The sequence below is a fragment of the Andrena cerasifolii genome, chromosome 9, assembly GCF_050908995.1.
Source record: "Andrena cerasifolii isolate SP2316 chromosome 9, iyAndCera1_principal, whole genome shotgun sequence".
Taxonomy (NCBI): Eukaryota; Metazoa; Arthropoda; class Insecta; order Hymenoptera; family Andrenidae; genus Andrena; species Andrena cerasifolii.
Genome location: NC_135126.1, coordinates 5102268 through 5127318, shown reverse-complemented (window position 1 = coordinate 5127318; position 25051 = coordinate 5102268). Strand labels below are relative to the sequence as shown.

Sequence of the window (25051 nt, the reverse complement as noted above, 5' to 3'; positions counted from 1 at the left end):
CCACGTTCATTTCGATAGTGGTGTAAGTCATTTGTGAGATAGGAAGCAATTACATATTTTGTACCTATTGTGTATTAACCTTATATCTGAGGCAAGGAAAGGAAAAAATAAAGAAAACGCAAAACGTACTTAATTATTCTGAAAATATGAGGAAAATTAGGAGAAATAGTGGCAAAGAATACCTTATCAAAAATTTTGTTCCAAAATATATTCGAAAGTATTAAGTTGTGGAGATCGAAAAACTACGTTTGAGCACATTTAGAATTTGAGAGGCATTCAAACACTTCTATCGATAAAAATTTTGCAGTTAAGATAGACACATCTTTGAATAATATATACAATTTGTTTTCAAATATCTGAACATTCCGAAAACTTTTTTTCGTTTTCCGAAACGGTGTACACTCTAAGTTGAATAAAACTCTATGGATTTTTATACAATTTTGCACAGATGTTATTAAATGCAAACTCTATCGTCCGACGGACAATTTTTTCGATATTAATTTTTATCCGACTTATGCGCGAATAAAGTCCATTTTCTTACACAGAAAAATGAGTATTTTGCTTCAAAGTGTAGCTATTTTGTTATTTTTCAACGAATCGAAAAAACTGTCGGTCGGACGATAGAAAATACATTTAAGAACATCTGTGCAAAATTGTATAAAAATCCATAGAGTTTTACTCAAATTACAGCGTACACCGTTTCGGAAAACGTGGTTTCGAGAAAAACGCATTTAAAGTTTTCGGAATGTTTTGATATATTATTCAAAGATGTGTGTACCTTCATTGAAAATTTTTTATCGATAAAACTGTTTTTGTCACATAGAAGTAAATTCAAACCCCCTTAATAACAAACACCACTCCCAGTGAGAGGTACTTCTGAATGGCCCCGTCAATTACCTTCAAATTTTCAATCCCAAGTTCCCGCGAAATTTTAAATCGGTGCGCGCCGCGCGCGCGATATATCGTTTCACGCGATATGCGCTATCTGCGCAATAGTCCAGCCGAACCCGGTGACCAGAACCTCGCGCATACTCCTCGCGAGTGCAACGCGATTATGTTCTTTTGCTCGATGCCTCAAAACGAGAGGGGAGGAGGCTGCGTAATATTTGTTTATTTATACGTTTATAAAGGCTGCCGTATCGGCCCCGACGAACCACCCATGCGCGTACAAATATACGCGGACCAGTTGTGGCGGCAGAATGAATGTCTAGTGGTGCGCACGTGACCCGAGCCCAGCCAATCGGCCGCGGCCCATTCAACATTGCTCCGGCTGCAGTATCGTATCTACTCGCGCATTGTATTCCGAATTCGAAGATAAGTCCGATAGCCGATCGCGCATCTTTTCATTGAATTTTTCACGTGAAATTCATGCAGCGTCGCCGTCATAGATTGCCCCCGCTCACCCCCAACCCCTTCGTCCTAATCTTTTTTATCCATTCATCGCACCTCCGCGCAGACAAGCTTCTCGCGCCCCAACCATTTCGCCCTACCAGGTGTTCGCCTTAGTTTCGATTTATTTCCACAAACAATGTAAGTTTTCGACCGTTGTCCTTGGGAGATGCGTCAGCGAGGTAATAATTATTCCTGGAGGTTGGGTGTACACATTTTATACGCATGGCTGAGATTTTGAGCTTGCGCTTTAATTATTGCAATCAGGGGCGTGGCTAGGGTTTCGTTCAGGGAGGGGCAATAAATAGGAATTAAGCGGCAAAAATGGGAAGATAACTTTGCAGGTGGTTTTGAAGGAATTTATGAACTCTATTAGAAATGCGCGGGGTTACTCCAGAATTTAATTTATTTTTATTCTGTAATAGATTACTTCACTTTTGGACGCACGACTGATTTATTACTTTCCTCCCCACCGTCGCTGCGCCCGTAATTGCAATTACTGGCTTCGCGGACTTTCGACTTTGCCAGCGTTGATTTTATATATGGGATCCTGAATAATTGCAACTTTTGTCGTTCGTGTTTCACGGAGTGTTTTTTGGTATTTAAACGAAGGAGAGCCAGCTCCTTTGAGGATCGAATCCAGCCACTCGGCCTCGCGAAACTTGCAAGAAAGTTTCCTCGTGTCTCGCGGGGTTAGCGGGACACACAGAGCCATCCACGTGAAGTCCCATAACGAGGTTACGCCATTCATCGACAGCGCACGAAAGTCTATGAAGGGAAATGCAGAAGGGGGGAATCGAGTCACTACAAGGTACTCCGCGGTGCCTCATTGATGAAGTCCCTGCCGGACGTGTTCCACCTCTGGCAGAGAATTCAAGTGGAATTCGTATAACCGTTCTAAATGGCCTTCGAATAATAGAGCTTTTTAAATCCCGCGAATTAATAATACTATCGGCAATAAGAACGACAGCGTTCCCGAGTGACTCATCACTTAGAAGTATCTTGTAACAAAGCTTCCGAACCCTATTACGTCCCGCCTTTTCGCTCGCATTCTTATTAACTTTTTTATTCCACTCTTACGGAGGCTATGAATTTACGCCTCCTCAAGAGTTTCGAGTAAACGTACATTGGCAGTGGCGAAGAAGTCTGTGGAAATGTAATATTTATTCGCGACGTTTTTTTGTTACACTTTTTTTGTTAGTAGCGCTTAAGCAAATGGAATAGTAGAAATCAGTGAAATTAATAGCGATTAGACACGGTTCAGGGAAAGTGCGTGCGAGGCATGGGAAGGGAACGCGTAGAGAAAATGCTTCTACGCCAATGAGATGCTCGCACAGCAGTACAAGTATATATATATATATATAGCTACATGTGTGTACGCATGCACCGAGCCTCTCTCTTTCCGTTTCTTACGTCCCCGTGCATGCACGCTCGCGTATGGATTGCGCGCAGGGCTGTAGCCAGAGACCACTTGTTCGAAAAGAAATTTCGAATTTACCAATAAAGAGATCGCTTTAATTAACTACATCTGTTTCCAATTTAACGAGGACGAAAATAGTCTTTCCTGGATAATATTATGGTAAATGAGCAAAAGCTCGCGTCGACTAATGCGCGTGACAAAGAAAGGCGGAGGTTCTAATTCGTAAGCGTAATATTCGACGACATTTGTCGTTATCTTTTCGAACACCGTGGGTCCACCAATCATTCGAGATAATCGAGGTCCCACTGCACTAACTGTATCACAACATTCACAGCGCTTTACGCTTTTACTGTACATGTGTTTAATGTAATACGAGCCTACGCGTTATTCGTCTCCCCCTCCCCTCCCCCATCTCCCCTCCCCCCCGCCCCGCGCGACCGTACCTCTGCCACCCGTAAACACGTACGCGAAGGAAGCGACGTGTATGCGCGCGATGCACGAGCCTCTTCTACAAACGCGTACGCATGGGATACTAGAGGCTACTGTTACGCCAGATGCCTACTACGTCTACGAGGCATGCGTAGATTTTAACGTAGCGCCCGTGACGCTCGACGAAAAGCAAGTGGTCTCGCGCTCGGAGATTTCCTATAACGCTGGGCACGCCTTAAATAGCTGCATTTATCAGATTACCCCGGCGACACTACCTAATTCCCTGTGTACAGTGGATGTTTCGTTTCACGGTTGGTTGAAACGCAACAGGGCCGCTAATATACGGATCCTTTTGGTCGGTTCAACGTATCATACGAAGGCTTTGAACGATGAATAATGATGTTGATATAGAAGTTGCTACGTCTAGGCGAGCGGATGATCGACTCCGGCAGGAGGTTCCTAGTATCTTGGGCAAATATTTGCGGTTTGTGAGTAGTTCGCAAATGCGGCCCGGGGTGGGAGGGTGGGGGAGGGGGGGGGGGAATAATTATCGCGCTTCTGATCGTTTTAATAGCGGCGGACTAAGTGGGATAACGCCGATCCGCTCGCTCTACGCGGGGAAGTTATTTCATTGCTGTAAACAAAAGACGCTCGAAGGTTTTTTTCCATGAGTTTAAATAATGGGCGGAGGGGGTGGGGGAGGGTGGTAGGCGCTGTTAAACGCGCAGGGTGTATCAGGCTTTTTCTTTTAATAAAGCACTCTCTATCTCCTTTTATAGATATTAAACACGCGTGCCGCGAACATTGTCTAACTATCGATTATCATTCCATACCAATGAATTAGTATGCACCGCTTGTTCCTTAAGGGTGAATCAAAATTACGTGCCGGGAATGCCGAGAATAGATTTTATTGCCTCGTTATCGAAGATCTTCGGGCAATACGTTTAATTGTTTTCCACGGGGGGGGAGGGGGCAGAAAGTGTATAAATTTAGGAATATATTTTGGTCTACTGTTTCTAAACGAACAATTGCGTTGCGCTTCGACTTAAACTTTGCGTGATGTAATTATGCTCCCGAACATTTCTCTTAACGTTCAAAGAATGCTTTTGACTTTCCCCGCAACTAATTCCCTTCGCGTCCTCAGTTTCGTGTAGAAATGGAAAAGAGGTACCTCTTCATTGAAAAGAAGCAGGAGATATTTTATTTATATCTTTTTATTGTCAGAAATCTTATATACATTGTTACAATGGTTATAGGTTATTATACTTAGAAACGCGCGTAGAAATTTAATACGCGAACGAAAATAAGAACGGAGATTCAATTTATGCAGAGACTCGCGTTAGCCTACCCCTTTTACCGGGTTAAAAATCGCGCTCGCCGCTTCGAGGCACCCCGTGTTACGAGAACGATATTCGGAAAAGTGGGGCGAGCGTAATCGCAGAAAGCGAAACGGAACGATATCGACGTGTGCTGCACCGCGAGTAAATTCGAAAGCATAAGCGCGGCATCGGTGAAAACGAGAAAGACCGCGGAGAGGAGCAGACAGACGTTCGCATCGACGAATTCCTTGAAACACGAAGAAGGCGGTAGGAAGGGGCGCGCGAGAGAGCCCACGGGTCCGCGGGGATGTGGCGACGGTCCTGAGGCTACGGTCGGGGTCCGCTGGTGTGCGTAGGTGTGCTCCGGGTTAGAGGCTTCCACACAAACACAGGCGCGCGCGCGCGCGCGCGTGCATGCACACCGAGTCGCGCGCCTCTGCGGAGAGATAGATTGTTTTGTACAATCGGCTGGCTGGTGTGTCTGTATGCATGCGCGAGAGTAAGGTAGCGGAGCGAGCGAGCTGGCCGCGCGGTGCGAGAGGGAGCGCTCTTTGGCGCAAGTGAAGCGGCGGCTGTCAGTGAGTGCGCGCGCGCCGTCTCGGCTCGCTCGAATCGGTCAGCGATGTGTACGCTACAGCGCGCATGTGTGCATCCCTGTACGTGCTCGACGAGATATGAAGTAAGGTCGGTGGTGGCAGCGGCGGCAGCAGCGGCGAGGGGGGGGCGGTGGGGAGGCGGTCGAGACGGAGGTAGTAGTAGCGCAGTGGTAGCAGCAACGGGTCTGTGGTGGTGGTACTAGTAGTAATGGTAGTAGTATAGTGGTGGCGTGTGTGCGCGCTGCCTGCTCGGTTATATGGCTCGACAAAAGTCGCAGGGAGTTCAGTTGAGCAACCGTGTAGTCCGAGATCGTACGCGCGTGCACTCGATGAGAAAGAGCGAGGCGGAAAGAAAGGAAGAGGGACATCGGCGGTCGGAGTGAGAAAGAAGGAGAGAGCCGACCGCGAGGCACGCACAGGCCCGACAGGAAAGATGTCAATAATTCGGCGGTACAGTGGCCGGGCTTCCATGGACTATGGTAAATGAGAAATATATCGCGGAACGTGCACCGACAGCCGACGTGGGCGACGTCATGACCGTGCCGTGGTATTGTAGTCGCCATCTCCTCCCCGGTTGCTCGGTCGGTCTACTGTGACGGATTTTTTTTTCGCGACGCGAGTGCACGCGCATTCGCTGGGGAGACGGGCCGACGGGAATTACAGGCAGTGGCAAGGGCAGCACGAGCCCCGGGTCGGTTGTGGCGCGGTGCCGATGGTCCCCGGGAATTCGTGTCGATCCTTACGTTCATCGTCGATACTCGGCGGCATAGGTGACACGGCGGAGTGGCGGCCTACGAGACCACGACCACGGCATTCACAGCCCCAGTGTAGATACACGTACTCCGATCCCGCCGTACGTGTGTGGTCGGCGGTTACGCGTGCGCGTGCGAAGTCGCTACGCGAGAATGCTCTTTTGTGTGTGCGTGCTATTCGTTTGCTCGCTCGCCCGTTCCCTGTGCTGCTTCCTTGTGGGAAACACGTAGCTACGTGTGCGTGCCAGTGTGTGTGTATGCACGTGCGCGATGCTCTTGCATTGTGTGTCAGTGACTCTCTGTGCTCATGGTGGAAGTAAGCGAGGTAGTTTCATCGCTGTCACGAGCATCCACTACCTGCCCTAGGAGTCTTACTATACTATACGACGCCTATACCGTCTCTCGTCTATTTATACGACGACCATACACGACTCGTACTTGCCTCTTCTCCCTCACCTTTGCTCAGTCACTCCTCTCTCTTTCTCTCTCTCTCTCCCCCTCTCTCTCACACACACACACACACACTTCCTCCCTCTCCCCTCTCACTCTTTCTCTTTACCCCTACCCCCCTTCTCTGTCTCTTTCTTCTCCTCTTTCTCGTAGCTTCTCCGTCACTTTGTCTCACCGCATCTCTCTCTGTTACATTAACTCCGCGCCGCCCCACCAGGAGGCCCCCCCCCCTTTCGTATCGGCTCCCTTTCTCCCGCCTCTCTCCCCACGTCTTTCTCTTCTTCTGTCTCTTCCCTCGCCGCGTGACGACATCCGCGAACGAGCGAGCGACTCGACTCGGCTCGAGTCGCCTCGAGTCGACCCGAGAGAGCCGTGCCGTGCCGGACTCCGTCGTACACCCTCGTATCCGTCCGTACTTACGTGCACGCGGAATGTGCTGCCAGGCCTCTCTCGCGTTCTCTCTCTCTCTCTCCCCCTCTACCCCTTGCTCTCTCACAATGGATTTATTGTGTTAGTGAGTAGTGGAACAGCGGCGTGTGCGCGCGACAGCGTTGTATCTCGTGAGTGAGGGACGATCGAGAAAACGAACGCTGGCCGAAACGACGACAGCGTACAACCGAGAGACCAGGACGACGGCAACGGGAAAGAACGTGCGCGTCCGGCTTAACTCGCGAGCCAAGATGGACCTGGTAGGCCGCGGTACGTGAATTTCGCGGACTCCCAGCGAGTTTTACTAAGAACAGTGCGCGATGTGTACGCCATGCAAAAACCACCGTCACGCACCGATCTCATCTCGCGCTCCTTCGTCGTTATCCACCGTACCCGTTTCTTCCTTACCGATCCACCACCCCCTCCTGCCCCGTGCTCCATATCTGTCGTCTGCCGTCTGTTGTTGGTGTCGCGTTTACATTTTTCGTAACACATTTTCGGGCTCTTCCGTTGGTGCCTACGCCTCTCTCTCTCGCTTCTTCCGCCGATGAAACTTGCTCACCCCGAGGCCGAGGCTTCTTCTTCCATAACCTCTCTCTGCGTTCCGTTAAACGCGCGATAAATGGTTCTCTGGATGAGTTTTATCGGTCGCCGCGCTGTGTGTACGTGCTGTACTTCGTTTTCGACGCGCGACGACTGTTTTCCTTTCTCTCTCTCTCGCTCTCTATGAAAGTGTCTGTCTGTTCCCTGTGTGCATTGTCGAATGCGTTTCCAGAAGCCTGACAGACGATAGTGCTCCGCCACGTACGTGATATCGGGCTTCGCGCGATACGATTGATCATGCTGCGGCGAAACAACCTGAATGGGAAAGTAACTGTCTCGTCGTGACCCGTGGGATAAATAATCGTAAGGCAAGATGGTTCCTCAGTGTGCACAAAAGAGCTGTAAACGCGGCCAGCAGGCAAGGATTATCAGTTCCCAGTAATCCTTGACGGTGCCAAGCCCTAGTAAGTGTCACGCATTTTTCATTTTCATTCTGCTTTAATGCGCGCGTAAAGCGCGCCCGTAGCCCTTCGTGCGGTTCGTTCGCGGAATTGTTCCCCGTTTTCTTTCATTTTGTTTCAAGAAGCGTAGTGTCCTGAAAGTACACTGTAATATACAGAATCTTGTACAGTGCATCTTTTCTGTGAAACCTGTATCGAAATTTATGCTTGATGGAAAAATGATTGTTTCCCATGTTCGATATTGGCGTATTTGTCAAAATTCATTTAACATTACATCTGCTGTTGCTATATCAAACGAGTGAATCGAAACGTTGCTGTAATACATTTCAAATGAAAGAATGCACTGATTGTTAGTATTTGTGCATATTTTATGGTGATTCGAAACTAATCGCTTAGTGGAACATTCCTTTTAAATGAGCTAAGTAGTACTCTTCGGTATAAGAAGTGGATATACTTATACGTCAGTGATTCGGCTGTAATATATCAAAGAATCTAGTTTTAATTTAGAAAATTATTTGCGCTTAGCATATAGTATAGTGATTGATTATGTTTATTAGTATCTATTAATAGATAACTGAATAGGTATCTATTAATAGATAACCGAATAGATATCTATTTAGTTCATTGTGGGCAATTTCATATTTATCTCCTTATCTGTGAATGCATATTGGTTGCCGTTACTATAATGGACCAAAGATCGCGGTGACTTTCTTAGTAAACAGTGTTTCGAAATACGGAGCTATAGTACACAGAACTTAACTTGGATAATATTCGAAGTAGACGGCATTTGGGGAATCTTCTACTTTCTCCTCCGTGCGTTTAATTGTTCGGTACCAATTTAAGTCGCCGGTGACAAGTCGAAAATCTTTTACGTGTCATAGTTAGGAAAATACAACGCCCAGAAATATTTTTATCAAAATTCTCTTTTAGCACGTCCGCAGTACGTAATTTTAAAAGCAAGTGCACATTACTAACTTAGAAATTATCTGCTTCAACACGAAATAGTTTAAAATAGTTAACGACAAAAGTTAACAAGATAAGGTGGTATTATAAAATTTGATTTGGAGATGCCATTGACTTGTCATTGCGGATTCAGGCTACATAAAGTGTAGTCAAGTCGGTTATATTTTCCCTCATTACAATGTTGACTCCACCAAGCTATATAATTTTCACCTCGAAATTTTTTTTCATAGATGATAGTATATGTATGGTGTTTATTTTTTCCTGCGAGTGAATCTTCGTAGATCACTGGAAATCTTCAAAAGATGCTTACCCAAATTTATACGACGGCTGGTATTATAAAAATATGTAATTCCATTAAAAAAAGTGGACACCCCCATAACTATTTAATCGCCTAAAAGAAAATTAAATTCTAGTGTCAAGATTTCTCGTTCAAATCGAACAACTTTGCAACCCGAATGATCCATGAAATAACATTTTCTTGAAAACTTATATCCCCTCCCATTGGAATCATTTCTCCGTGGTGCGCAATTATATTATTATTAGCGAATTGCGGAATTACGGTAGGAAGTAAAAGAATTGTCTTCTTTGACTCGTAGATAATTATTAAATAAGAAAACGTGGATAGGTTTCACAACCCGGGAATAAATATATTAACGCAGGTAGCGATTGAAATGTTTCGCTATTTCCGGACGGGGGATAACGAATCCAGAAGGCTTTCTATTTCCTTTTTCTCCCGCCGACGCATTAATTGTTCGTTAACGATATAAACTAAACGAAATTCTGTCGAGTCACTTGTTAGCTGGAATTTCGCAGTTCGGATATGCATTTATATCTCGGACGGAGTAGTAGGAATTAGTGGTTAATTGGCTGCTCCCCGAGTATCGCGAGCATTCGGAGGATCGTTCGCGATAGTAGACGCGCTTACTACGATCGCGTCTCGATATCTGCATGGTTACTGCATACATTATATCAGCGATGCGATGCGCGCGTATTTTAAGTTCTAATTCGCAACACCGATGAACTCAGCCGGTTTGCCATTCGGGACTACACACAGGATGTCCTAGCAATCGTAACACCTCTAATGAGGAATTAATTCTTCCTTCAAAATCGAGTTGAAAATCGGCAATAAATATCTTCGGCTTGACCTTCCGTTCTGCAGAAAACGACGAGTTTTTAAAGGCGAAGAAAAGATTGGGAAAACCAATGAAAATTTTCGGATTTTTTTCATTATTAATGTTCCATATTTTCAATTTCTCTTTGCTACTCTTTGGAACACGTGCATAATTATCTTATTTTTGGCCATGTGCATCATTATCTTATTTTTAAACTGCTCGCAGATCATTATTATGTGGAGAGTTTCACATGATAAATATTTTGTTTAGTATACCGCGAGAAATATAAGGTTATATTTATTGCTTACCCGAAAAAATATTATATTTTTTAAGAAGTGGCCAGAACTGGTACAATACCTTAAAGTGGCCACAAATGGTGCATCTACCCTGCTCTGTATATTTACTATAGCGCTGCGATTTGGGATTTACAGTTAAGGATAGTAAGGAGGACAGTGGGTTACCTTATGGACAGGAAATTTTTTTATATTTCTGAGCTTGTGTCCAAGTATTTCTGTTATATAAAATGTAGTTTGAATGTTGCACCGTAGACTTGGAAATTTTAATTAGTAATTGTAGGATTTCTTTCTGGTTCTGGCAAGGGAAGATCCCGAACCCGAAAATTAAAAAAGGAATCTAAAACATTGCGAATATGTAGGATTACTCCTACATTACCTCCTGATTACAACGCAATTTTTGTTTGCTGCCCAAATTGATTCTAAGGTGGTGAAATTAACCCCCTAAAATTCGGCTATTTTCTGATTTTATTTTGTAATTCGCAATCTGTAAGAGATAGAAAAAAAGTTTCAAGACAAAAGTTACTTCGTTTAATTAGATCTACCATTTGGTAAAAAATTTATTTCGCAGTTATAACACAAAATCAGAAAATAGCTGAATTTTCAGGGGTTAATTTCACCCCCTTAGAGTGAATTTGGGCAGCAAAGAAAAAATACGTTGTGATCAGGAGGAAATTCCCTACATATTCACAAAGCCTCAGAATTTTTTGAATTTCCGGGTTCGGGAACTTTCCTTGTGTGTGATTAACGCGCTATAAAATCATGGAATCGTCAGAATCGGCGCACACGTGTTTACTAATATCATCAATTTATTGATTGTAAATCTTACGCATCTATTTCTATTAGTAGCAACATATTAGAAGCGAATTTATGTTTTCGTCAACGGGTAGTTGGTGGTATCCAAAATCATTCTAAATCTCACTCTCCACAGTGTCAGTCGAACTTTCCCTTCGCCCATCAGGAACAGTTGAGCTTTCCAGCTAAGGGCTTCCACTCTTTGAAGTTCCAAGTTTGCAACTTGAACTTTCCCACTTCATAATACGTGGACTTTAAAGATTCGACTCTCCGCATCTCCGTTTAAGTTTTCAATTACTACTGCAAGTGTTGCAAGTCTAATTTTTATGTACACTATCAACATACACTCGTGATTACTTGCACAGGCAGAAACTTGATAATGAACTTTGAATTAAAAGATTATATACCTGTAGTTTGCTATATAAAAGGCTTGAACATCTTTCTTTTTAACAATTTCTACTGAAACTGTACAGAGTTTTTTTTTAAGCACTCCTAGTATCACTAGTAACTACTTAGCACCACTAATCAGTAATTTAACTAGCTTCAACGAAACACAGAAATCAACTAGATTTTATTAAAAAAAATATCTCAACTATGCTACTGTTATATTTTACTGGGATGTTAAATTTAACACTTGGAGTTGCGATTACGTAAAAAATAAAAAAAATTTATGTTAAACTCTTTTTTTTATTAAAAATCTAGTAACAACTAAATTAAAATGCACTAAAAACTAAAAAATAATTCTTTTCTTGTACTACAATTTCGATGGGGATATACTACGAATGCCTGCAAAGTTTTAGTTTTACTATTCGTACACACGTGACGGATCATTTCTCGATAAATTGTGTAATTTCCCGAACGCAGCGGCTTTGTGTCGTTTTCGTAAAGAACGCGAGTGGCTGATTTCAAGTCGTTTGGATTTGTGGTTATGGGTTACATTGATGACTGGGTAATTTTTTCACCCGCTCGGGGTTAATTTTTTTTAAAAAAATTGTCACCCAAACTACGCACGCCTGCAAAGTTTCAAGAAAATTGGATAGTTGTAAGTGGATTAAATTTGAGTTTCCAGATTTGAACCATACATATATATACAAACATACAAACAGAGAATCGAAGCTGAATAAAATCGTTTAAAAATGGGGGAAACGAAATGAATGGTGCAACCCTAAACGTCTCTACGCCAATAACTAGTCATGACTCACTCCATGTGTAATTATAAGTTCTAAAAGCGAATGAAAGTTCAAAGTTGATTCAGACAATCGCCCGATAAGATTACCAACGATGCACACGTGCATCGGCTGCGTTCTTTGCGTAACATTTGTTAGTAATCGAAGGCAATCGTGGAATATTCATTAACTGCGCCCCGTTGATACACCTCGAAATTCTGTAGCCGCGATAATTACACGTCGGCCTTTCATTTATTACCCGTCCGCGTCGATATTTCGATAAACGAGAGTCGTCGCCCTACCGCTCCTGCGTGTGCATTCATTATTTCGCGAAGTTTCGCGCGGCAAAATAAATGTTATCTTTGGAGGCTTCGTGATAGCACGCCCCCGTAATCGTGTTGCATCATTTTTACGAGTCGATTGACTCACCACGCCAGCAATCGAATTTCGATGCAACGTCGGTGCTCTGCTTTACGCGCGTTACGATGTTTACACGTACATATACAATTTATATAAGTACCTACACATTTGATGAATACGTTTTATGGAGAATATTGTATGGTTTGCAGAGGCAGTATATACGCGAATAGGAAGGCAAGAACAATTTAATTTAAATCTTTTAAATTAGTGTACTCGAAGGAAGGTGATAAGTAGTTATGTATTTATTAATTACAATTAAGTTATAGATAGGTATATTTAATAAATACTTTTTGTGAAGCATATTTTATGGTTTGCAAAGGGAGTGCATAAACATGGCACAGTTTCATTTGAATCTTTTCAAATTACTGAATTTAAATGAATCACATTTGTATTACTTATTTATGATTAAATATGTATACAATTTATCGGTCGCTCGAACACAGTAGTTTAGAACGATTCGAATTAAATGTTGCTGGATTTCGCTGATATACTTCTTTCGCAGGCTATAAAATATACATCATAAAAAGTATTTATTGCACATTCGAACGCGATAATTGCGAAAAATTTAAATTACACCACCAACACGCGTGCTGCATATCTTTCAATGAAATTGAAGAGTAAATATATTTAACGGTTTCACGGAACGCGACATAATAAAAAACGAAAATTGTACAGGGATATACATATTTACGGCCGAGTTGAAATTTAACGTAACGCTACGTTAGCATGGAGTACTTTAATTAACTTCAAACTTCGAGCTCTGATAGCCGGATAACAGTTGCCTCTTATCAATCGTGTGCGTTGTTTAAATATTGAATAATAGGTTACTTGCTTCAGCGAAAGATTGGAAATTGAAAATGGAGCAATTATTAAGTGTTTACAATAGTGGTATAGTGAATATTCGATTACCGGAGAATTCGAAATTGAGTTTCGAGCATTCGAATACCAGAGAGTTTATTACTCAAGAATATTATTCGAATAATTAGGAGTATTCGAACGTGAAATATTGTTTCACACTCTATCATAAAATTCGTTTCATATGGGCCTTTATAATTTTTTTTCAAACGATATATTTGGGACTTTATTAATCTTTGGGAAATTTATAAATTTTGAAACGAAAACAACCATCAATTATTAGTATCATTATTCTAATTATTTTACAATTGTCATTCGAACAAATTATTCAAATAAATAATGATAAATTATTAGAATAAATAGGAGTAATTTGCTGCAAAGAGTAAACATTTATTATTTAAATAAAATATTGTACTAAAAGGAATCTATTCGGATAATTACGTTACGTACATACAACTATTGGAATAATGCTGAATTATTCTGTTTCGCAGCAGATCTACGCGATTTCATTTTCAACATAAAGTTTGAAACTTTAGTATAAGCAGCCATTTTTGTAGGAAGCTCAAAATACCAAATATTAATAAAGTTCCGAAATTATCAATAATGTTCGAATATTCAAATATGTACACCTAATTATTCAAAGAAACTATTCGCATTCGAAATTATTCGAATATTCGATTATTTACAGTTCTAGTTTGCAACCAAAGTGGGTAATTTTTTATTCACTCATTTATTTATTTAACGCATAAACGGTGCAAAATGATTTAGGAGTACAGGTACATTAGAAAAATAGAATAGGGGAGACCGGGGCTAAAAGTTCTGGGGGTAAGTTGTTCCGATGGCTCTATCTTCAAAATAAAAAGAGCGTTGTACTAACCCAGACCAAGTATAAGTTCGATTTTTAATTAATTAAACGATGAAATCGTTTGTTTAACAATGCATATCGCGTGTCCAAATGTAGAAGAGATTTGCCCATGCATTAATTTCATATGTCCACCCTCAAGAATCGAATTATTAATAAAGATAGCCAAGAAGTGCGGTACCCGTTGAAGCGATAGCGTTAAAGTTCGATTTTTCTGGAAAATATTATCGAAATCGTTCTTTCAACGATGCGGTTCGTTAGTTTAGATGTAGAAGAGATTTGCAATTCTAGTATTACTTTCGTTAGAAACATTAATGCTATCCACAATTTCTTTTTCTTCTTCTTCCACTGGATTTTTAAAATGCTTTTCATATTTGTTCGCCAATTTCAATGTTTGCTTTTAACGTAAGAGTTTAATGTATTTGGTGACAACCTATCAGAAATGTTTATAAATGCGTAGTTACTTTCGTTCGATGACGACACGCAGCGCTGATACCCTAAAGGGCCGCGCGCCGAGTGCCATTGTCGAAACGTAAACAGAATTCCTTCCAACGACGCACGAAAGTCAGTCGGTCTACAGAGTTCGGACGCAACTCTTGCAAGACCGTGCGTTCATGTACGGTTCGTGAAGTAACTGTGGGATTATATTAATTTCCGTTGTGCGATATCATTGCGGTAATTAGTGAAGAATGACTAGAAAAACACTGATACACTCTGGTGTTATTCTGCACGTGCTGCAGATGTGTGAAAAGTGTGAAGTATTCGATGAGCGACACAAATTGAAGTGTCGTTCGAATAAAGCGAGAAAGAAGTGAGTGCAACATTTTTTGGATAACATGTCACCAAACACCTTCAACCTTTACGGTAAGAACAATCGATTTTGATAATTCATTCGGAAAAAAAACGAACGGAAAGGTATTCGGTTCAACGGGTACCGCACTTCTTGGCTATCTTTATTAATAATTCGATTCTGGAGGGTGGGCATACGAAATTAATGCATGGGCAAATCTCTTCTACGTCTAAACTAACGGACTGCGTCGTTGAAAGATCGATTTTGATAATATTTTCGAGAATAATCGAACTTTAACGCGATCGCTTCAACGGGTACCGCACTTCTTGGCTATCTTTATTAATAATTCGATTCTGGAGGGTGGGCATACGAAATTAATGCATGGGCAAATCTCTTCTACATCTGGACAAACGATATGCATTGTTAAACAAATGATTTCATCGTTTAATTAATTAAAAATCGAACTTATACTTGGTCGTCTCAACGGGTACCGCACTTCTTGACTATCTTTATTAATAATTCGATTCTGGAGGGTGGGCATACGAAATTAATGCATGGGCAAATCTCTTCTACATCTAAACTAACGGACTGCGTCGTTGAAAGAACGATTTTGATAATATTTTCCAGAAAAATCGAACTTTAACGCGATCGCTTCAACGGGTACCGCACTTCTTGGCTATCTTTATTAATGATTCGATTCTGGAGGGTGGGCATACGAAATTAATGAATGGGCAAATCTCTTCTACATCTAAACTAACGAACTGCACCGTTGAAAGAACGATTTTGATAATATTTTCGAGAATAATCGAACTTTAACGCGATCGCTTCATCTATACCCATTTTTTCGCGGTTTTTATTTTTGATTTAAATTCTGGAGGGTGGGCAAACGAAAATTGTTGCCGTTGAGTTTTTCCAAAAATTCGAATTTGGGGGTGCTATCTTCACAGACCTGCCGCAAATGTATAAATTGTTTCCGCTGTGCTTTAAGATGCGAACATATGAATGAAAGGCGGAAAGGGACACGACTTCGATCGAAGTTATGCGTAAAGATAAATAAAAACTGTCGGTAGAGAATTCAATACCTGCCACATGGTTCTATCGAGATTTATTAAAATACTACGATGTGGACAAGAGTCCACATTAGGCTACAAGTACAAATCTCAATAAGTAGGTACCTAAATACAGTTGAATGTAAGACTGATTAGTAGATTATAATTTTTATACCAAAGATAATGTTTATGGTTATTATATCGTTTTGGTTTTCTTTTAAAGATAATACATTTTTGTTGGCCCGAACCTTCAAATAACCATTATTAATAAAATTCTGCTTTACTTCATTAGAGAATGAAATATTTCATTAAAAGGCAACTCTTATATCATAGTAACAACTTACCCCAATGCGATAACAACTTGCCCCATACAGGGGTAAGAAGTTCCGCTTCGATCAGCCACAAATAAATTACATTCTATGGGAAACCTATTACAATATATTAAACACAAGCTTAAAATCAGAAGATATAATAAATTTAACAAGAAATTAGTCAATAGTGAAGAGAATAACTACATTATTTTCCAGTCATGTTTTATGTTTTATCGAAATCGCAACTTTTAGCCCCGGCCTCCCCTACAATAGACAGCAAAAGCAGTCAAGAGAAAGCAAAGAAAATAAACAACTTGAATTTTTAGTGAAACCAGTTGTAGATATTCTTATAAGCGCAGACAAATTAGTTAATAAGAAAGAATACTTAAAAGTGTTCCATATTGCGCCGCGTTAATCAGTTTCTTATTACAGTACAATCTAAGTTTTTTTTTCGCTGCAGTTTCATATTTCATTGGAATTGGAATTCTTCCATGCCACGTATTTACGAGCACTCTGGCCACACGAGGCAAATTCATTTACCCAGAACGTGACTTTTAAAACACATATATCCTCTAATCGCGGTTAACAGCTACGGTTAGTGGCATTCTGCCGCCGGTTTTTAGCATGGCAACGTGACGTTACCGCAGGATTAAACGTAAACAAGAGGAGAGTCCGCGGCAATTCGGTTTTAAAGCAGGAAACAAGACTTTCGATTAAAAATTCTCCGATTCCTCTTCCATCTAAAACATGGAGAATTAAAGTACAGGTACTACTCGCACGACGAATAACTATACTTGTTTGCCAGATATAAACTATCTCACAGAAGAAATTTAACCCTTAACTGGTATCCTGGGGTCGCTCGTGACCCCAAGCACCCAAAGTTCGATGTACAATTTTCGGTTGTCTAAGTTGGTAAACTGAATTTCTAATTAATTTTATAATAATAGTTAAACTTTCTACGCTTCTATTATTTTATACATTACCTAAGATGAAAATATTCATAGTGATTGCTCTAGTGCCGATTTTACAAATTTCTGTGTCCTTTTTTATTTGGGGTCTGCCACGACCCCAGTATACCAGTCACGTTTGCCAAAAACAGTATACCAGTTAAGGGTTAATCAGCCTCCGCTTGTTTTTACAAATTCATTTGCTTCTCAGTTTCATCTTAACCAAACGCAACACTTTAATTTTTAATCCAAAAATAAATTCCTGACAAAATCAGAACAATCTATACGGATTGCCATTCGCAAGATGATCGTACGATGAATTAAAATTCAGCACAATAATATCAAATTGCTTTGGCACTCGTCAGTAAAGGAGAGACAATCGCGGTTTCAATTAAAACTCACGAAAATCCCATTTAAATAAATGAAAAGGGACATTCATTTTTCCCTTCAAAGTTTCTCGGCGTTGCTCCGCCAAGGATCCTTCTTTCGAACGGCGTATAAAAAAACAGCCAGCGTGTCGTTCGCGTTGAAAATGAGTTAAAGAAGAGCAGCGTCCCGATGCGCGGTGACAGCGCGAGGAAGAAATCTGTTTCCTCGTTGCACGGGTCGCGATAAGGCTGGTTAATGATTTTTCCAGTCGACCGCGGTGCATTTCTTTAATTGTCGGCGTTGTCGCCGTCCTCTGTCCCGTCAGCATCTCACGCATCTGCCCTCCGACCAGTCCTTTCACATATTGTTCGTACCGGCACGCTCGTGCAACCGCTGTAGAATTCTGGGATTTTTTCCTAATCGATATCATCCCGAGGGAGCGGACCGCGGGTTCACGACGGTTCACGGTGCACGAGAGAATCCTTATCAGTTTAACTTTATCAGCGGCTGCTGGTAGATGCACGAAATACATATTATTCCTTCCGCACAGTAAATCCTGAATATCCGTAATCAGTTATTCAATTAGTCGGAATAGTTATCGTGCTGCTTACGTAACGGGCGAGATTAATAATTAATAAGATCAAAGATCATGCTGCAACTGGTATTTGCCCAGCGTACGTTCGTCCGCGGTCCTTCGAACGGGAATTTGAATTCGAGCGTGCTCGAACTTCGCGAGATTAATCGCGAAATGGAGGAATTTGGAGGATGTTTCTTTGCATCTTTTATGTCGTTAAATCCGATTCGATTTTACCGACCACTTTAATGGGACCTTTGGTATGAAGGGTAAGGGGAAAAATAGGGAAGGACCAATTTCTCGTGATTTTGCGATTTAGAGCATATTTTGTTGCTCGCAACCGGGACTATAAAACTGTCGAATCACAAACGGTTATAAAGTTAAAGACAGGAAATGTTCACTCTGCCCTGGGACAAAATGCGAGATTACTTGCAAGGTAAATATCGTGCACATCAGCGGACAATGAGTTTGCCGTGGCGTGATTCATAACTCCTATATTTATTATTAAAAATTAATTAAAAAAAAAACACCTGCAACTTCTTCAGGAATGCATAAAAACATGCTCCAAGTTTCAGATGAATCTAATTGCTAGTTTCTTGAAAGAAACCCCAAATTTTGCTATGTTCTTAGCCCATAAAATAGAATTCCCCCTCAAGGAGTTTAGAATCCTCCAAAGATTCCATTTAGTGGGGATATTATTGCGTATTATAACACTAGATTTTTTTCCACCTGATTAATTACCTCCAAATTAGAGAAACCACGTCCCGCCCTTTTTCTCGCGTAAGTGTATACCTTAACCCTTAACTGGTATACTGTTTTTGGCAAACGTGACTGGTATACTGGGGTCGTGGCAGACCCCAAATAAAAAAGGGCACAGAAATTTGTAAAGTCGACACTAGGGCAACCACTATGAACATTTTCTTCTTAGGTAATGTAGAAAATAATATAAGCGTAGAAAGTTAAACTGTTATTATAAAATTAATTAGAAATTCAGTTTACCAACTTAGACAACCGAAAATTGTACATCGAACTTTGGGTGCTTGGGGTCACGAGCGACCCCAGGATACCAGTTAAGGGTTAAGAAGCCCACCGATACATTAAAACATTTCACAATCAGTGGTACGTAACCAGCAGGGACAACAGCAACGAATCTAACAACGCAACGAGCTGTTTAACATATGGCATTAACATCGTTGCATCGCGTGCAACGCGCAGGCATCTAAAGCCAACCTCGCTGCGCGCGCTATTATTCGGTGCCCTAGGTTCTTCGCGTCTTAACCCCTGGATGACGTACGTGGGTCACCCGAGACCCAGGCTCCTCGAGCCTAGGCTAAAGCGCGGGCTAAAACTTTCCGTAGAGCGATAAGTACGCGTAACAGTTTTATGTTACAAGCTGTCAGAAAATAAGATAATTATAATTCAAGCCTGATTCCGAAATATGTTTATACGAGACTCTGCCGCGAGTCGGGAATGACCCGGTTCCGTCTCCCGAGGGTTAATTCGACGCAGCGCTCGCTATTAGGGCACCCAGACCTTTCACGCCGGGTGCTGCCGTTGAAACCTCGCGATACGTTATCGTTTCGTTCGTTTCTCGCCGGACCGTCGTGTTAACGACTTTTCTTCTGACAGAGCGTCGTTGCATATTTCCAAGCAATATCGATAAGCAACCCTCGACTCGCATCGCATTCCTTTTATCGGCCCTCCCGTCGTCCCTTCTCCACCCAGCTCGATGCTGGCTCGGTCACCTTCTGTGCTTTCACTTGTCCACCTCCGGCGGTGCAATAAATATGGAACTCCTGCTGCACAGTCAGCCCTACGCTCCAACGATCGCACATAGGTTCACGTGAGGTGCACACTCGCGTGCACCTCAGCTGGAGCACGCACCGCGACCCGCGCGTTGGCGAAAATACTACTTACAAGGAGAGGTTCCCAGGTGTCCGCCTCCGGTTGCTTTGAATTTTGGATATGTTTTAGAGGACCGAAAAATAAGATATACGTGTTTTTTTATAGCGACCCGTTTTCATATTTAGGGGGTAAAAGCAAAACCCTCAAAGTTATAAGATTTTCAGGTGTTCGTCTCCGATTGCTTTGAATTTTGGATATGTTTTAGAGGACAGGAAAATAAGATATACGTGTTTTTTTATAGCTGTCTATTTGCATGTTTAGGGGATAAACCACCCCTCAAAAGTAATGACCCAGGTAACTTTGAGGGGTAGTTTCACCCCCTAAATATGAAAACTGGCCAAAATAAAAAGACACGTATTTCTTATTTTTCGGTCCTGTAAAATATATCTCAAAAACCAAAGCAATCGGAGATGAACAACTGAAAATCTTATAACTTTGGGGATTGGTTTCACCTCCTAAATATGAAAACGGACCGATATAAAAAACAAGTATATCTTATTTTTCAGTCCTCTAAAACATATCCAAAATTCAAAGCAATCGGAGGCGGACACCTGTGAATCTCTCCTTGTTAGTAGAACAAGGGGTCGTTCTTAAAATACATGAAGGGTAATTTTAGCGATTTTTTACCCCCTCCCTCCACCACTATAAGAATTCGAAAGATTTTATATTCCACCTCCCCCCTTCCTTACGTAACATTTTTTACTTTGCATTGTTTCAGTTATTAAAATTCTTTTAAAGGTTTATATAAGTCATTTAATTCGGTTTCGTGTGTGAGATGAAACATAGTTTCTTTTAGGCTTTTAAGCATTTTGTAGACTCCCTCTTCCCCCTTGTAAGAAAAAGGAAGAAATTCGCCACCGCCCCAAAACCTTATGTAATTTAAGGACGACCCCTAAGTAGAACGAAATTGAATGGACGGGGACACGGATTTGTAGCTTGAAAATTAAAGTCCGGTAACTAAATATATTTATAGTAAAATGGGCTCCTTTAATTTTGCCGGTATCTGGTATTTATTGTTGGGAGGCTCTTCCAAAATGACGGCGTTGGAGTAAACTTACCCACATTATCGATTTTTTTCAAATTACTTAACTGTGAATAACTATTATCTTAATATATAAAGCAGATAGCTTCTATATGTTTGTGTGTTTGTCTGTCGCCTAAAAAATTTCGAACGATAAACTCTGGTATCACGAAATGTGCCTCAAATCATTATGCCTGACTAATCCATATGAATGTTAATATTTTCATAAAAAAAAAACAATTTTTTCTATAAAATCAGATTCTAAATTTCGAGCCAAGCCGTGTAACAAAGATAGTAAATATGATAAACCTTTGAATGGTATAGCCTTGTCGACGATAAATAACATTGATTTCCTAGGCTCATTGAAGGTAGCAGCTGGAAACAGTGCAGTTACAAATAGTTAAAAGAGAAACTTCGTACCTATATGGAACTTCGTCATCTGACTACAATAAAGCCTGATTTTTTTAATGTTTTTTCAAAGAACATTACTTACTCTAACTTGTTGAAACTTTCAGGATGACTTTGTACATAAAAAGATGACTTAGTATATAAAGAAGTAAAAACGTTCCATAATAAAAAATAGTGAATATATGTGGATGCATTGAAGCAATGCCCAGCGGCCACGGCGTCAAAGGTATAAATTGACGTGCAGCGTACCATTTACTGTAGTTGTCTCAAACAAAACAACACGAAAACTTTGTTTTCTAAATACGTTTACGCTGTGGATGAACCAATTAGTATAATAAAAAGTGCTTTATTAAACAAAATGACAAGACTTGAAACTAAAAGCTAGCGATTCTTACGAAAAACTTTCGCCTTCACTGTGCAATAGATATTATATAATTTAATAGTATAGTTAAACTTATAGGGTCATCTAGAGGAGAATTTAACTTTCTATATCTATGCACTGGTAGAAGTCGATTGCACAAATATTTTTTTAGATGCGCTGCAATGATGTCGATGAAGGAATTTTTTTTATTGTTTTAAATACGTATTAAGTCATCCTGAAATTTTCACCGGGTTAGAATAAATAAGTTCTTCGCAAAAATCTTCCAAAAATCAGTTTTTATTTTAGTCATCTATACGAAGTTCCCCTTAAGGGGGTAAGTTACCCTCAACAGCCCAAAATCAGGCCCTTCATCAAACGCACATTCTGAAGTAATAAATGAATATACAGCTAATTTTTGTTTCACTTTTTAAGCGTCATTTCGTTGACTTTAATGCGCAAAAAGAAAATTTTAAATATATGTATAGGAAAAAAAGTTAGAAATATAAATGTGAGAGCGTGTACGCGATACTCCGTTTGATGGTGAACACGATTCCGGACAGGTGAATTACCTAAAACACAAAGTAAAGGCATTTTTATAATCTGCAAGACAGTCTCCATCTTGTGCAGGAAGCACAATTTTGTTAAACAAATTAATACAAGTTTTATATTGACGTTTCTGATTTTTCCTTTTTTTGTAGGAAAAATATTTTTAACTTTTTTTAAAGACTATATATTGAAAATGTGCTCCCAATAGATGGAGGGGGATAGTTTCCTGCAGCTCCCTGTAAATATTCATTCAAATCGTTGGAGCGGTTTTCGAGATTTTATATTCACCGTTTTGGAAAACGTAGTCTCATGTGCAGGCTCATACATTTTTTACTGTAACTCCTTCAATTTTTAGAATTTCAGGACCCAGTTGCGCTTAAAATCCGTAGAAAAGATGTAGCTAGCGGAATATGCAAACATGCTAAAAACCAATTCTCGAAAATTTTGAGGCTAACCTACCCCCTTAAGATTTTTGCCCTCTTAGAAGTATACAGTTTCGATTTTACGAGTTCAAACGCGGGGTGATTGATCAGTTATCTTTGCCGAGCATGCTATCGCGACGAGACTTCCTCCGCGCTGAACTTTGCCCTTAACCCTCGAGTCTGGGGGTTGAAAATAATTTCATGGCAGATTTACCTTCAATCGTGCCCTCGTCGATCCAGCCGCGTTCCCTTTGCGTAGGTTCGGTTCCGAGTGCCGTGAGCGTTACTTTATGCACACCCAGTAGAAAGCGTGCGCTCCCGTCGCGTCGCACACGCGATGCAGCTCGATCGCTCTACGCGCGGCGTTTCACGTGCGCGCGGCCGTCGGGAACTGTGACGTCACGTCGCGGTGGGTTTGCACGGGTCCGCAGTGTCAGTCAACCTGTTCGCGAGAGAGTGCCTGGCGTGTAAAGCCGGGTCCACACTGGCGGGAGCACGGCTCGGCCGTGCCCAAAACCACCCCCTCCGTGTGCAACGTTGCCGCGCGAAATGGGAGCCCGAGTCGGGCTGACATTGGCTGAATTCCCGCTCGGCATAGTCAAGTGATCATTTCCTGGAGAACTACCGGAGTACTGGAAATGCTCGAGTGGCTTGAAATTCGAGGAGAGAGGACGGATTAACTCGTGCAACGCTTCAATTAGAATCGAAATATTCGAGTTAGTCGAATAAATGCCGTGTCGCAATCGAGATGGACGATTAACGATGGGAATGAATTTTTTTGGGGACACGTGATGTCGCTTTGGGAGCTAGCTGCTCCTTTATGTATGTACATGCAAAACAAGGGGAGTCACCTTTGCGTTCCTGAGCAATGGAAGCTAACGCCAGATAGCTATCAGCACTTCGCGCTGATGAGTTAGAAGTATACACCCGATGATTCTGTAACGTATAAACTATTTTAGGGGTCATCCTTAAATTACGTAAGGCTCTTTTTTGGAGGGGGAAGGGTGCGAATTTGTTATGTTTTCTTACAAGGGAGGGGGAGGGGGGAAGTCAGCGTCCTATGTAATATTTTTTAGATCTAATTTTCAAGAAATACAAACTCTATCATTAATGTTCTGGAAAAGTAGTTAGTTCAAATTTCCCGAAACCGTTCAATGAATTTTATAAACCTTTAAAAGAATTTCAATAGCTGAAAAAAATGAAGTGTGAAAAATATTACGTAAGGAGGGGGTTGGAATATCAGACCTTAAGAATTCTTATACTGGGGGATGGAGGGGGTAAGAATTCGCCAAAATTACCCTTACGTAATTTAAGCACGCCCCTCAATGTAATTTGTAGTGGAACCCCTCTGAAATCCCTTATGACTGGGTGGCAGGCGAAAAAGAACGTGATTTTCGGGAATTTATTGTGGAAAATCTAATGTATATTTTTTACAACTATTTCCTTATTTTGAAAGTATGTATGTATTCAACAGATCTCGGTAAGTTTGTTATACGAAGGAAGGATTTTCGTTTTTGATGAAAACTCTATTTTTATTTAAACGGCCGGTATTTTGTATAAATTCAATTTTCTGAAGATCTCATATATCAACAAAGTCTTAATTACTTTTTTATTTCAAGCGATCGCACAGCGCTTTCATAAAAACAGCATTCGCGAGAGTGGCTGTCATTCGTTTATTTTTTAATATTTTTCTATAAGAAAATTACCTAAAGTTGCTGAATATATATACTTTTAAAATAAAAAGATAGCTGTGAAAAATATACATTAGATTTCCCGCAATAAATTCTCGAATATCACGCTCTTCTTCGCCCGCCAACCAGACATGACCCCTTAACTTGTTCGTGGCCACGTCATTGAACCCCGATAGTTGTTACTTGTTACCGCTGCTAGGCATTCAGTGGAATGGAACAGCGTCTCAGACATTCAGTGCTGGTGTGAATAATTTCGGGCAGCATGCACATACATCCCGTGTCAGCTTGAATCGATCGATCGATGAACCCCGGCGTTTGTTCCCCGACGAAATTTTAATCGATCCCGTTCGGCGGCCCGGCGATGATGGTACTGCCCGATTACGAATGGAAACGCCGATATGAC

General features: G+C 41.2%; 1 protein-coding gene across 13 annotated transcripts in view; it reads left to right on the top strand.

Annotated features, from left to right (window-relative positions):
• The window catches only part of Cic (Putative transcription factor capicua), a 74460-nt gene that overhangs the window by 15288 nt on the left and 34121 nt on the right, over positions 1-25051 (top strand). For 4 of the 13 annotated variants that reach the window (XM_076819718.1, XM_076819714.1, XM_076819719.1 and 1 more), the window contains exon 1: positions 7589-7791. The exons of 1 other annotated variant lie outside the window; for it this stretch is intronic. The gene's annotated coding sequence lies outside the window, so the exon portion shown is untranslated. Of the gene's footprint in view, positions 1-5478; positions 5633-7559; positions 7792-25051 lie in introns of those variants that run through there. 8 more of the 13 variants (XM_076819716.1, XM_076819713.1, XR_013086404.1 and 5 more) reach the window with 6 other exon arrangements.